The sequence below is a fragment of the Schistocerca americana genome, chromosome 2, assembly GCF_021461395.2.
Source record: "Schistocerca americana isolate TAMUIC-IGC-003095 chromosome 2, iqSchAmer2.1, whole genome shotgun sequence".
Classification (NCBI taxonomy): Eukaryota; Metazoa; Arthropoda; class Insecta; order Orthoptera; family Acrididae; genus Schistocerca; species Schistocerca americana.
Window position 1 is genome coordinate 138,485,287 of NC_060120.1, and position 13,852 is coordinate 138,499,138.

Consider the following 13,852-nt stretch of genomic DNA (forward strand, 5'->3'; position numbering starts at 1 on the left):
GTGGTGCTACAGAGGAATGCTGAAGATTAGATGGGTAGATCACATAACTAATGAGGAGGTATTGAATAGAATTGCGGAGAAGAGGAGTTTGTGGCACAACTTGACTAGAAGAAGGGATCGGTTGGTAGGACATGTTCTGAGGCATCAGGGGATCAGAAAGTTATCATTGGAGAGCAGTCTGGAGGGTAAAAATCGTAGAGGGAGACCGAGAGATGAATACACTAAGCAGGTTTAAAAGGATGTAGGTTGCAATAAGTATTGGGAGATGTAGAAGCTTGCACAGGATAGAGTTGCACTGAGAGCTGCATCAAACCAGTCTCAGGACTGAAGACCACAAGAACAACAACAGTTGGTTTCGTCTAGCGGAAAGCCGCCATTGTATCACAGTCTAATATATTTAATGTACAGTAAGTACAGAATATATGTCCAATTGTTATTAGAAAATTTTGGTTATTGAAGTAGTGAGCACCTCCCAAAATAGCCCCCATTAATTGTAATTAATAACTCTATTTCAGAACTTCGTGTTGCGGGAAGCTCCCTTTCCCTAGCAGCATTTGGTCGGCCATTACGATAACGATATTTTTAGGTTAGAAATTCAGTCTGTGATACTAAATGTAAATTCGGGAGACCTCTCAGTTTTGATCTTTTAATAGTTTCAAAGCTGGTAAAGTAAAGACAAATTCCATTCATTAATATTTTCGTACTGAATGAGTTCAGTATGTTTAAGATTGGCCGCTTAACGGCAGATGAGATTCTCCTCAGTTTTTGTGTTGGAGATATCGAATAGTAAGTACAGAAAAATATTCCGTTTAATAAGCATGAAAAAGTATTTCAGTTTGTGTATGAAAGTTTGTACATAAATGACCAGTAGCCCCTGAGAACCAAATTAATCATTCACAGTTTGCTTAAAAGCAAACATATTTTCTCTCCATGAGAGCAGTGCTCATGCGAACTATTTGTTAGAAGGCGGTGAGTCGCGCGCTGTGTATTAAATATTATTTTGTGCGTAGCCTGCTTCGGAATAGCCGATGTCCGTACGTTTGTTATTGTGGTGTTGGGTTATTTCAGAGTCTCATGCTAGCCCACAATATTTAACAGAGTAAAAACTATTGCAGTACAGAGTAAATAATATTGCAGTATTCAGTATTTATTTTTTTGATTAATCACTGCATATACAGAATGTAACAAAACTCCCAATCCCGAAAACCGCGATAATGTTCCTTTTATCTTAAGTAGAGATATGTGATGACGGCTGGCTGTAGCGGCGTATTAAATACAGCAAATTTTAACAACGAACTAGATTGTTCTATTCACAAAATATTCACAATATTTAGGTAATCATACAGGAAATTCATTTCTTTCATTAATAAAGCTTCATTTTCGGCAGAGAGGTCCAAGTAATCTTCAGACGTATTACTTGGGATGTGAACTCCCCTGTGTATGCTCTTACAAAGTGGGCAGTTGGGATGGGGGTGCTGGGGGTGGCGGGGTAGGGGGGGGGGGAGGCTTGGGGAGGTCCTGTGCTAGTAATCCTGCCGTCATTAGACCAGGAGCCACTCCAACAAGTTACTCCCCAAAGTCTCCCCGGGCGCACATTTCCGGAACCAAAGTTAGCCTGTAAACTAATAGAATTAGATTGCCCGCGCCTAAATTAATAAAGCCTGTCGTTCGAGACCTCTAACACGAAGACGGAACACTCTCAAGTACTCGTGCTACCACGTATCGACCAGCTATGTGGTAACGTTGTGCTGTTTATGTTTCACCTATGCCTCTTAAGCCCATTCACATAAATAAAGTCTGTAAGATACATTTCTGATTTCGTTCTTTCTCTGCTCTTAGTAATGATATCCAGCGCTATTGTATTGATTTCAGTTTCAAAGTACTCTATTGTGTTGAGAGATAGGGTGACATTCTGTAATAGTGCACAGCCTGCTGAAATAGCGTCTGGGAGACCGCCGAGCAGGACATCTGCATTCAACAGAAGCAACAGAACCCTTACACGCTACCTCTGAATAAGACACCGTCTGTCGGCTTTCAATTTATTTCAAAACATTGCCATAAAATACAGTAACCGTTAGTTGTCCGCTACTATCTTCAGATTACTTGGCGGCTATATTTTATGAAAAGTTATTCTATTAAAAGGATTCGATCCGGCTAGTCCGAGGCGCTAAAACGATCTTACAATATGCAGATAGCCTCCTCTATAGAGCTGAACTTATGGTTTCAGGTGTAGGTAACAGTTAAAAGCCAGTATTCAGACAAAACCATACAACAATTTAAAAGTACAACTGCAGCGGAGACGAGGTAAACTGAGGGTTCTTCCACTGTCAGTAAATTAAAGTACCGCCAAGTCGGCCACCGTCTTGTCTAGGCTCCAGGTGGCAATCGCGTGTAGCTAGGATGCCATGCTAAGGAGCTGAGGCACGGATTTTCTAATTTTCATTCCGCTGACGTTAGGTAAATCAGTGACACAGGTCGTTTTACAATTCGTAGTACGTGCTCAGGCCTTAGTAGATGAAATTTTGATAACGAACGCATGTCCGGAAATTTATCGTTTGGATTTAAAACAGGTTTGGAGAATGGATCACTTCTAAATCTCCTGCTTCACGTAGGAACGCAGCGAAGACAACGAGCTCGGACCCGAGGGGTCTACTGGAGTTGTTCCTGATGACGACTCTGCTGTTAGTTGCACAAGTTATACCTCGGACGCTTCCTTCCATGTACAAAGTCCACAAAGGGACGTACTGTGAACTCTCGTAATTGCGGACGTATCAGTTTTTCGCAGCCGTTGTTGTAGGCAGACAAACATTGTATGTGGTGGACTGCGGCTATCTGGAAACCGTTGTCGATACATACGTAGCACAGCCCTACTATTATTACGCATGGTACCGTGCTGCGTAAGGCCTGGAAGTGATCCTATCTTCAAACAAGCGGTACATTTCCGAACACGGTGTCCTTATCGATGCTGCTAAGTTCTCTCTGCAATCCCTAGAAGCTTCTGACAGGCTTATATTTCAAACAACGTCTTTTGGTCTAAAATAGCCACTAATAGCGAGATGGAGACTGACGGGGTAAAGAGGACACACCACTCGAAGGCAAAAGTGGCCACGTTGACCACTCTTCCCACTGGCAGTCTCCTTTCCGGAAGGTTCATTTATAGTCTCTGTACCCCAATTATACTTAGCTAACTCCATACGCCGCGCATATTAATCCTACAAATTCAAACACACGGCGGAAAAAAACCACAGCACCAAAAAATAATTACTGTAGAGTAATAAAATTTTGAGAGTAGTTTTGTCTTTGTAACATATTTAAGTCATTAGCATTGTAAGATCACAGACCAATGTAAGCACAACATAAGCCACTGCGAATATGAAATGCTGGTACAATAAAATCCGGTGTAACCTCCAGAACGTTGAATGCAAGCATGAAAATGTGCATACATTGTATTGTACAGGTGCCTGATGTCAGTTTGAGGACTAGAGTTCCAAGCCTGTTGCACTTGGTCGGTCAATAAAGGGAGAGTTATTACTAGTTGTCAATGACGCTCGAGCTGTCGTCCGATTATGTTGCATCTGTGCTCGATTGGAGACAGATCTGGTGATCAAGGACGCCAAGGTAAGATGTCGACACTCTGCAGAGCATGTTTGGGGTACAAATTGGAAATTGGTGGTAAATTCCTACGGGACCAAACTGCTGGGGTCAGCGGTCCCTCGGCTTTCACACTACTTAATCTAACTTAAACCAGCCAGTCGGTGTTGCCGAGAAGTTCTAGGCGCTTCAGACTAGAACCGCGCGACCGCTACGGTCGCAGGTTCGAATCCTGTATCGGGCATGGATGTGTGTGGTGTCCTTAGGTTAGTTATGTTTAAGTAGTTTTAAGTTTTAGGTGACTGATGACCTCAGATGTTAAGTCCCCTAGCGCTCAGAGTGATTTGAACAATTTAACTTAAACTAACGTACACTAAGGATAATATACATACACATGCCCGAGGGAGGACTAGAATCTCCGACAAGGGGGAGTCGTGCAAACCGTGATAAGGCGCCTCAGCCCGCGAGCTACCACAACAGCGGTATGTGGGCGAGTGTTAACCTGTTGGAAAACGCTCCCTCGAATGCTGTTCACCAGACTTATGTACAAATTTGCAGTCGGTACGCGTGAGACAACCACTAGAGTGCTCCTGCTATCATACAAAATCTCCAGTTATAGGTTCAGTGTGTCTAGCACACAAACAGATTCGTTTTAGGACCTCAACTAGCCTCCTTCTAAGCAACACACGGAACTCATTGGCACCAAGGCAGAACCAGATTTCATCATAAAGCACAACAGACCTCCACTATGGCTTCCAATGAGCTCCCGCTTGACATCCCTGAAGTCGCAAATGGCGATGGGGTCAGTGGAATGCATGCTACCGGAAGTGTGGATTGGAGCTGTCCTTGAGGAAACCCATTTGTAACACTTCGTTGTGTCACTGTGGTGCGAACTGCTGCTCAAATTGCTGCTGCAGGTGCAGTACAATGCTCCAGAGGCATGGGTTAAATACAATGGTCTACCCCCTAGGTAGTATGAAGTGCCCGTCCGGAGACCGGTCTTCTTGGACATTCTCGTGATCACCGCTGCCAGGAATCATACACAATGGCTACATTCCTACCAAGCCTTTACGCAATACCGAAGAAGTAACATCTAACTTCTCGTAGCCCCAATACGCTACCCCAATCAATCTCACTGAGGGGCTGATAGAGGCGCCTTTGTCGCTTTCATCGCATTTCAGAGTAAAATCAGCTTCCCTCCTCCAGAGGTAACTAACGGTCACGACGTTACAGCGTTTACTTAAAGTAAACCTAATTTGCATCCAGATAGTATCTCTAATAGTGCCGCTCTTACGCTACGTGTAGTAACTTTTGTTTAAGTCGCACAGCTCCTTCTTTGTGTTGCAGTTTTTTTTCCATCAGTGTATGTCTTGAAGTAAGGGACACTTTTGAGGTGGTGTATGTGTGACAAGTGTGACAAGTTATTTATAGAATGCTTTTATTAACAATTGTAAAAAAAAAAGGTCAGTGTGTGTTGTGAAATGTAAACAAAATGTAAATAAATGCATCAGGTAAGAAACTAATAGAAAATGGAAAATACAAATGAGGAAACAAAAACAAAAGGGATACCTCTAGCGAAAGTATTCACTGTAAGTGAACCGTCCTCTGATATCCGCACAATAATGCAACCGATAAAGTGTTGGTAAAATGTTCGCGGTACTGCGGTGAACGGTGCAATCGTTGATGACATTGCGACAGGTAGGTCATGTACTGCACGGCTTCACTGAGCTGTAATTCAAAAATGGCATAGGCAGTGTGTCCCAGTAGCCAGGCCACAGCGTTGCACTTTCTTCTTGGGTGCTTGAGGCAGTATAGAACAATAAGATGCCTTTTGATACCACAACAAAGTAATTTAATGAGAAATGTGTGGACTTCTTGGGCACGTCTTGTTTCACCTCTTGTTAATTACGTAGTCCCTGCAGAGGCATTGAAGCCATCTCAGCTATATAGCGAGCCACCAAGACGAATAATTGTAGGTATCAGAGGGAATTACAGAGTTTTTTTTTTTTGCCGCTAGCAGCAAGAATTGTGGCATTCGATTTTTTCTGTTTCGGCGTGAACGGCAGGGAGACGTGGCCACCTCGGCTAAGTCAATGAGACAGTTTTAGGCTCTTCCAGGAAAGCATCCGGGCTTCTGTAAAAGTGTGAACGGTTTGCTTTTGAGAGCAGATGGTGGCATCTCCCCATAAAGTCGGCGCACGAGGCGGCCTTTGCAGTTTCCACCTACGCCCAGTCTCCACATCAGCCGCTGGGCAGATTAGTGGTGAGCATATTGATAGACATGAGATATTGGCAATCTTTACATTAGGGCTTAGTCTTCACTGCAAGGAGTCCATATGACTTGTAGCCCTGTATTTCAATCAACCTGTGTCGTATTGCTAGCGGTTCACAATCTCAGTAAGTACTCATATTAGCCAGGAAACGTTGTTGCTATTATGTTGAGGAAGGCATTGTTTTAGTTTGAACGCCTTACCCTTTAATAACTTTGCCAGCCCTCAACACCATCTGCCACTGTACATTTTGCTTTGTGTTTGCTTTAAATTAAGTCTGAAAAGAGCAATATTTCATTTCAGTACCCCATTCATCCTGACCCCTTGAATTATAGTAAACTTTTGTCAGCTGATAGAACTTATTATGGGTAGGAAATCTTACAAAGATTCTACGTAAACCGCTGGAAAGGAAAGTTACAGGAAAAAGTAGATATGTAGTAGGCGGTAAAAACCTTGTGGGAAGCTTAAGGTGTGGGTTCAGTGAAGAGGAAGTTATACTTTTGAACTGTACCACAGTTTCATGAGTTTACTGTGAACACTCCACAGAGATTATCATTCTAGTTGGCTAAGAGAAACAAAAATGAATGGTTTTAGGAAAAAGTCCGAGTGACTGGCAAAGACTGACTGATGTGCACCCTTAGATCAATCTTTGGAAGCCAGAATGTACCTTGATGTCTAGAGCACAAGCCTCGAACAAGGCCAATACAGATACGTTTTTCTAAAAAAATATTTTTATATTGTCCATCGCGTTTAAAATGAGCATGAATCCAATCTGTTGACCAGTCCGACAAAAGTAGTTCTCACACAACGGAAGACGATATATCGATGGCGTTACTTCAGCAGAAAAACGGTTGCTACCAACTTGCACAATTAGGTTACCATTGAATAGGTAAATATATTTGATAAAATCAATTACACGTTAAAATGATAACGAAGTTACCTGCTACATTCAATAACTCACTGTTTTGTGGTAACCTGTTATGGTTAATAAAGAGTAAACTTGCTGTGTCTCCTCCTAACGACCATCGTCACATCTTGTTGCCAAAGGGGCATCATCGGCAACTAGAAACTTCGCTATCCGTATCCGCCCAGGTTATGGAAGCGTGAAGTTGAACGACTTCTCTATGAAATAAATGATGACTAACTGAAACCCTCAGCTGCCGACCGGTGTTGTTGATATACCTCGATGTGGACAGCTGAAAATGTGTGCCCCGACCGGGACTCGAACCCGGAATCTCCTGCTTACATGGCAGACGCTCTATCCATCTCAGCCACCGAGGACACAGATGAACAGCGCGACTGCAGGGACTTATCCCTTGCACGCTTCCCGTGAGACTCACATTCCCAACTGTCCACAATTCTATATATGTAATGTACCTTATAGACATTTGCCCATTCACTCGTTACTCGCACACGCTTTGGCGATTCCCGTAAGAGTTTGGACAAGCTGTGCGCATTCGCACAGACGAAGGTCAATGGCTTGGTAGCCTTTAACTATATACATGAAGACAGTAACTGTTCTCGAAAGAACAGAATATAGTTGATGACCGTGCAGCTTTTCCCTGGAATAAATGATTAACTGAAACCCTCAGCTGCCGACAGGTGTTGTTGATATACCTCGATGTGGACAGCTGAAAATGTGTACCCCGACCGGGACTCGAACCCGGGATCTCCTGCTTACGTGGCAGACGCTCTATCCATCTGAGCCACCGAAGACACAGATGAATAGCGTGACTGCATGAAAGACTTACTTATTCTTTTTTAATTTCTGTGTAGTGTATGCAACGCACTTATAACAAAAACGCAGTTACGCATCCAGTCCAATCGTATTATTCACACTATATTCACACGTGAAGGAGACAGTTTGCTTAACCATCAGCGGATGATATGACGAAAGGTTTTCACACTGAGGATGCAAGTTGTGGAGCAGTATTACTGGGTCTCTTGCGGGCTCGGAACCATAATTCCTTGTTGTTCGCTGGAAACTGCTTTGTCATCGCTAATGACCGAAACACTTTCTGATAATGGCGGGAAGAATAACTTAATCCTCGTTTAGAAACGAGGCAGGGCTTAATTTCGGAAGCCGCCTATCATGTCGCCCGCGGAACTTAAGCACAACGTCCCCGGCGTTCTGTTTCTACACTGTTTATGCATGCAAATGTTGGAGCTTCCACGAAACGCCACGCGCTTCTCGCCGTAGCAGCTAATAGACTTCTCAGATTGGTACCCTACAACTGTAAGTTACTCTGTAAACCTATAAATTAAAAGTCTTCCTCTGCTGTAGATTATACTGAATACGTGGAGTGTATTCACTTGGATAATACCGTTTAATTCACATATACATGCACCTATACTCTGTGTCATTCACTGTGCCGTAGATTACGGATGGAAGTTAGTAATGTTATTACAGATTTCCTGTCCTACTCCGTCGAGCGATGAAATAATGACTGTTTGTACATCTCTGTGCATGGCATCATCACTCTTATGTTATTTTCTTGGCCCTTGAGCGAGATATTCGAATATGGCACATTAACGGTCGCACAGACATTTTTAACAGAAGTTCTCTAAATTTACATAACAAGGAATAACCACGTCGCCTTTTCTCCACCGGTTACCATATCTGTTAGATATTGGAATAGATTTTACCGATCTGTCATGATCTTATCACTAGTTTCTGAATTCAGTCGATACTTGCTGTCCTACCTAGCTGATAAGAGCGCCAAACACTGAAACTATACTACAGAATTAGTCACACTAGCTTCCTGTACATGAGAACAGTGCTGACTCTACACTCGTAATCCACATTCACTCACTATAACTACACTAATTCTTTTTCATTTCATTTACCCAAAAAAGACAAACAGATTCATAATGGTGGCTACATATTTTCTGTTAACTTGTTTACGGATTTTCAAGTCATAGTGTGTCAAGGAGGGAAGGAAGGTAGGTTGTAGTTCTCATCGTGACCTATGGCAGAGACTGAACACTGAATTTAGGTGATTAACGCACATAAACCTAGATTAGGATGGTACACATAGTCTCTGAAACACGAGTGCTGTAGAAAATTCGGATACTTAATCCGAGGAAATAAAGGAACTGAGTTATGAGTATATACACGGAGGCTGTAAGCGTCCAAATCCCTTACAAACGCGCGTGTTTAGTGGTTTTCTATCCCCGCTGGTACAATAGTAAACCATTCTACACGTACAACAAAATTGTAACTGGCCGATGTCTGTGCATAGGATATATTTAAGGAAACTTGATATAAACGGTATTTATAACAGTAATAGAAGACGAAACAATGATTTTCAGGATTTTTGTCTGTCTGTATGTTTGTGCTCACATCACGCAACACTACTGCACGAAATTGGGTGCTATTTTCACAGTTGTATTGTTCTAGATCTAACTTAAGATCTGATACGAGCTCTACACCTTGATATACCGCATAGAAGCTTAGTTATCTATACATACACAGTGTATTGTTTAACTGGGTCAGTACAGGGAAACCGGAACCCACAGGAGATACAGCGAAATCTCTTCGAAAGCTTTAGATGCCCTTTCTGAAAACAATTTTCCCTTAGTTAAATTTTTGTTCAAGGATGAGTAGTCCATGAAAATGTCATTTTTTATGTGGATCGCCTCAGTTTCGTGTAAGGATCGTTGCATTATATTGGAAGTAAAAAATCGGGAGCAGACTTTTATAAAACAGAACTAAATAAACCAGTACAGAAATGACAGAATCCGTAAAATGTAAGACTTTGGAACATCATCATCATATTAATAACGTTAACAGTTTAATCCCGGTACCCATAGACATTCGTGAATTAATTCTAAGATCAGTGTAACTATTATCGTTGATACGTTGGTCGAGTTGACGCTAAGTTTGTTGAGTTGTCACTAAAAATCGCTTTCATACATTTTTGGAAAAGTTGGTACCGATATAAGTCATATAATATATTTGTGTTCGCTTAGCTTCTTCTCATTCTTGAATTCATTCTTTAATTGCTTTAACCGTTATTGTTGATACGTTTGTCGAGTAATAATAATGCCTTCCCGAAAACAGTCTAACCTTTCTTCTCTTTCTGCTCAAGCCAAACGAGCGCGCTTAAGAAGATTAACAGAAAGTGAATCGAAGCATTAAGAGTTTTTAGCATAGGAGTCTTCTAGATTTGCATCTTCTCGATCTCAAGAGACTTCTTGTTACAAACGAAGAGCATAGGCCTACAGAATTTCGAAACGGTGAGGACGTAACTCAGGCAAAGATCGCTGACGTCAATCACCTGTGCATTGATCTACAGTTAGCCTATGTCCACGCCGTTTCCGGACGGCACTCACAATTTCATCACCCGTTACAGTCCGACTTACAATCATACTGAGGACATGAATCTTCAGTTTCTCCCGGCGTATTTCTTGCTCGAACAGTCCACGGGTGTACTGCCGGTCCTTAGCGTCCAATGGGCACAATATTTCGGCGACCAGACATGTCGCCATCGTCAGGTGCGCTGACGAACTGAGCTCCTGAAGGAAAGCAGCCGTATTAAATCCCCTCCCCTCACGAGGCGTTCTCTCCGCGGTCCGCGCCCGTGCATCAGCGGTCACTGAGACGCTGGTGTCGGCGTTTGTGGTGGCTTCGGTGTAATTGCCTCGTCCACCCTAGTCTCCGATTAGTTTCCTTTGCTGAGCATCTTTTTAATTACTGTATGCTGGTTCCCATGCCCTGCTGAGTTTGTAGCCACAAACTCGGTTGATGAGTCCGTCCCTCATACGAATTTCCATAGCCTCTCTGACGACACTGTCCCTTTATTTAGATGTCTGTGCCAAGACCCTGGTATGTTGATAGTCCATTTCGTGATTTTTGGACAAACAGTGCTCTACGACCGCCGACTCGTTGGGGAACCCAAGTCGAGTGTGCCTCTGATGGTGTGAACCGTCTGTCCGGTATAAGTCTTTCCACATTGACACGGAATCTGCTATATGCCGGCCTTCCGCAAACCGAGATCGCCACTGAAACTTCCCAATAATGCTCGTGTTTTATTTGGTGGGAAAAAGACAGTTGCTACTCGGTGCACCAGTGACGGACTCATCACCCAAGATTATGGCTACAACCTCAGCAGGGCATGAGAACCATTATTGAGTCTAATTAAAAAGACACACAGCAAAGTAAACGAACGGGCGACTAGGGTGGACGAGGCAATTACTCCGACGCCAACACAGATACTGGCGCCAGCATCTCAGCGACCGCTGACGCGCGGGCGCGGACTGCAGAGAGAACGCCTCACGAGGGCAGGGGATTTAACCCTTTGTGCGTCACATTTAGATAAAAACTGGGGAAAATTTTTTTGTGATGAATATTTACTGTGTATGTTGCACATTTTCCATATCCATTGCCAAAGTTCTTTTGAAGCTATTGGTTAATAAATAAAATAATGATTCCAATTGGCATTATTAGAAATTACATAATAATTACTCAAAAAATGCATACATAACTGTATTGTAAACTTACCGTATTTCTTTCCCTTGCCCTTGAGGAACTACGTAAAGTAGGTTCCATAAGCAAGAATTTCATTATACACAGAATAAAACTAAACACAACAGTTATTGTTTACTCACAAATTCAGTAGCACAACTCACGACACTTCTGTGTTCTGCCCTTCAAACAAAAGGCGAGTCATGAAAGCAAACGCCACTGTGATCTTCTGGACAAAGTTGCAACTACGTGAAGCGGTGCCAAATGGTATCATTGAAGCACTGGGAATCTCAAAAAAGCCAGGAATACTTAATGATGCCATTTGGAATCGCAGACGCAGAAAGGGTTAATACGGCTGCCCTCCCTCAGGATCTCAGTTCTTCAGCGCACCTGACGATGGTGACATGTCTGTTCGCCGAGATATTGTGCCCGTTGGACACTATGGACCAGCAGTACACCCGTTGACTGTTCGAGATGCTAATGACATGTACAGCAGCCGGCGACAGAGTTGAAAACACGCCCAGACTATATAGTACAGTTGGGCATTGTCTCGCAGCGTTTTTTGCTTTGCCGCACTCTGTGTTAGAATGGGACTAAGTCCGCGGAAGTGTCACCTGATGTATACAAGTACTGTGGCCGAGTTCTTACGTGAAAGAATGGCAACAATGCGTCCTCAGTAGTATGAAAGCGTGTGACTTATTCCGGAAAAGAGCACTCCAATAGTATCTGGTGAACAGGAAGAAATTAATTATATTTACGCATTGATTGATTCTTTTAGGCCACGAATGGCAGGAACTTTGAAATCTTTTCGTAAACTTTTCTGTAATATTCTTTTATGTGTTCTCAACGGCTTCGGGACTGAACTAGACGGTACGATTTTTATAATCAAAATTGAACCTCCTGTAACTGCCGTCAATTATTAACGGGTCTTATAACAACATTAACGGTCTGCCAATAGCCTGATATGGCCACGAGTAAAAACATGACTGTGCAAACTGTAATGAGTACAATAGATGAAAGACGTAAGTCTGTTCGTAACTTGCGGAACGGTCTTTAACACACCCTGAGACTCCGTATTGCAGTGAAATTGCAGGTACTGTACCGCCGTGTCGTATGGATGACAACAGATTGACACAAAAGTGAGTGATTGTAAAGAAATATGACTCTCACTGTCTCTAAATTAAGTAAACCGACGCACTTTATTTACAGTGTGCGCGTATATACACTCCTGGAATGGAAAAAAGAACACATTGACACCGGTGTGTCAGACCCACCATACTTGCTCCGGACACTGCGAGAGGGCTGTACAAGCAATGATCACACGCACGGCACAGCAGACACACCAGGAACCGCGGTGTTGGCCGTCGAATGGCGCTAGCTGCGCAGCATTTGTGCACCGCCACCGTCAGTGTCAGCCAGTTTGCCGTGGCATACGGAGCTCCATCGCAGTCTTTAACACTGGTAGCATGCCGCGACAGCTTGGACGTGAACCGTATGTGCAGTTGACGGACTTTGAGCGAGGGCGTATAGTGGGCATGCGGGAGGCCGGGTGGACGTACCGCCGAATTGCTCAACACTTGGGGCGTGAGGTCTCCACAGTACATCGATGTTGTCGCCAGTGGTCGGCGGAAGGTGCACGTGCCCGTCGACCTGGGACCGGACCGCAGCGACGCACGGATGCACGCCAAGACCGTAGGATCCTACGCAGTGCCGTAGGGGACCGCACCGCCACTTCCCAGCAAATTAGGGACACTGTTGCTCCTGGGGTATCGGCGAGGACCATTCGCAACCGTCTCCATGAAGCTGGGCTACGGTCCCGCCCACTGTTAGGCCGTCTTCCGCTCACGCCCCAACATCGTGCAGCCCGCCTCCAGTGGTGTCGCGACAGGCGTGAATGGAGGGACGAATGGAGACGTGTCGTCTTCAGCGATGAGAGTCGCTTCTGCCTTGGTGCCAATGATGGTCGTATGTGTGTTTGGCGCCGTGCAGGTGAGCGCTACAATCAGGACTGCATACGACCGAGGCACACAGGGCCAACACCCGGCATCATGGTGTGGGGAGCGATCTCCTACACTGGCCGTACACCACTGGTGATCGTCGAGGGGACACTGAATAGTGTACGGTACATCCAAACCGTCATCGAACCCATCGTTCTACCATTCCTAGACCGGCAAGGGGACTTGCTGTTCCAACAGGACAATGCACGTCCGCATGTATCCCGTGCCACCCAACGTGCTCTAGAAGGTGTAAGTCAACTACCCTGGCCAGCAAGATCTCCGGATCTGTCCCCCATTGAGCATGTTTGGGACTGGATGAAGCGTCGTCTCACGCGGTCTGCACGTCCAGCACGAACGTTGGTCCAACTGAGGCGCCAGGTGGAAATGGCATGGCAAGCCGTTCCACAGGACTACATCCAGCATCTCTACGATCGTCTCCATGGGAGAATAGCAGCCTGCATTGCTGCGAAAGGTGGATATACACTGTACTAGTGCCGACATTGTGCATGCTCTGTTGCCTGTGTCTA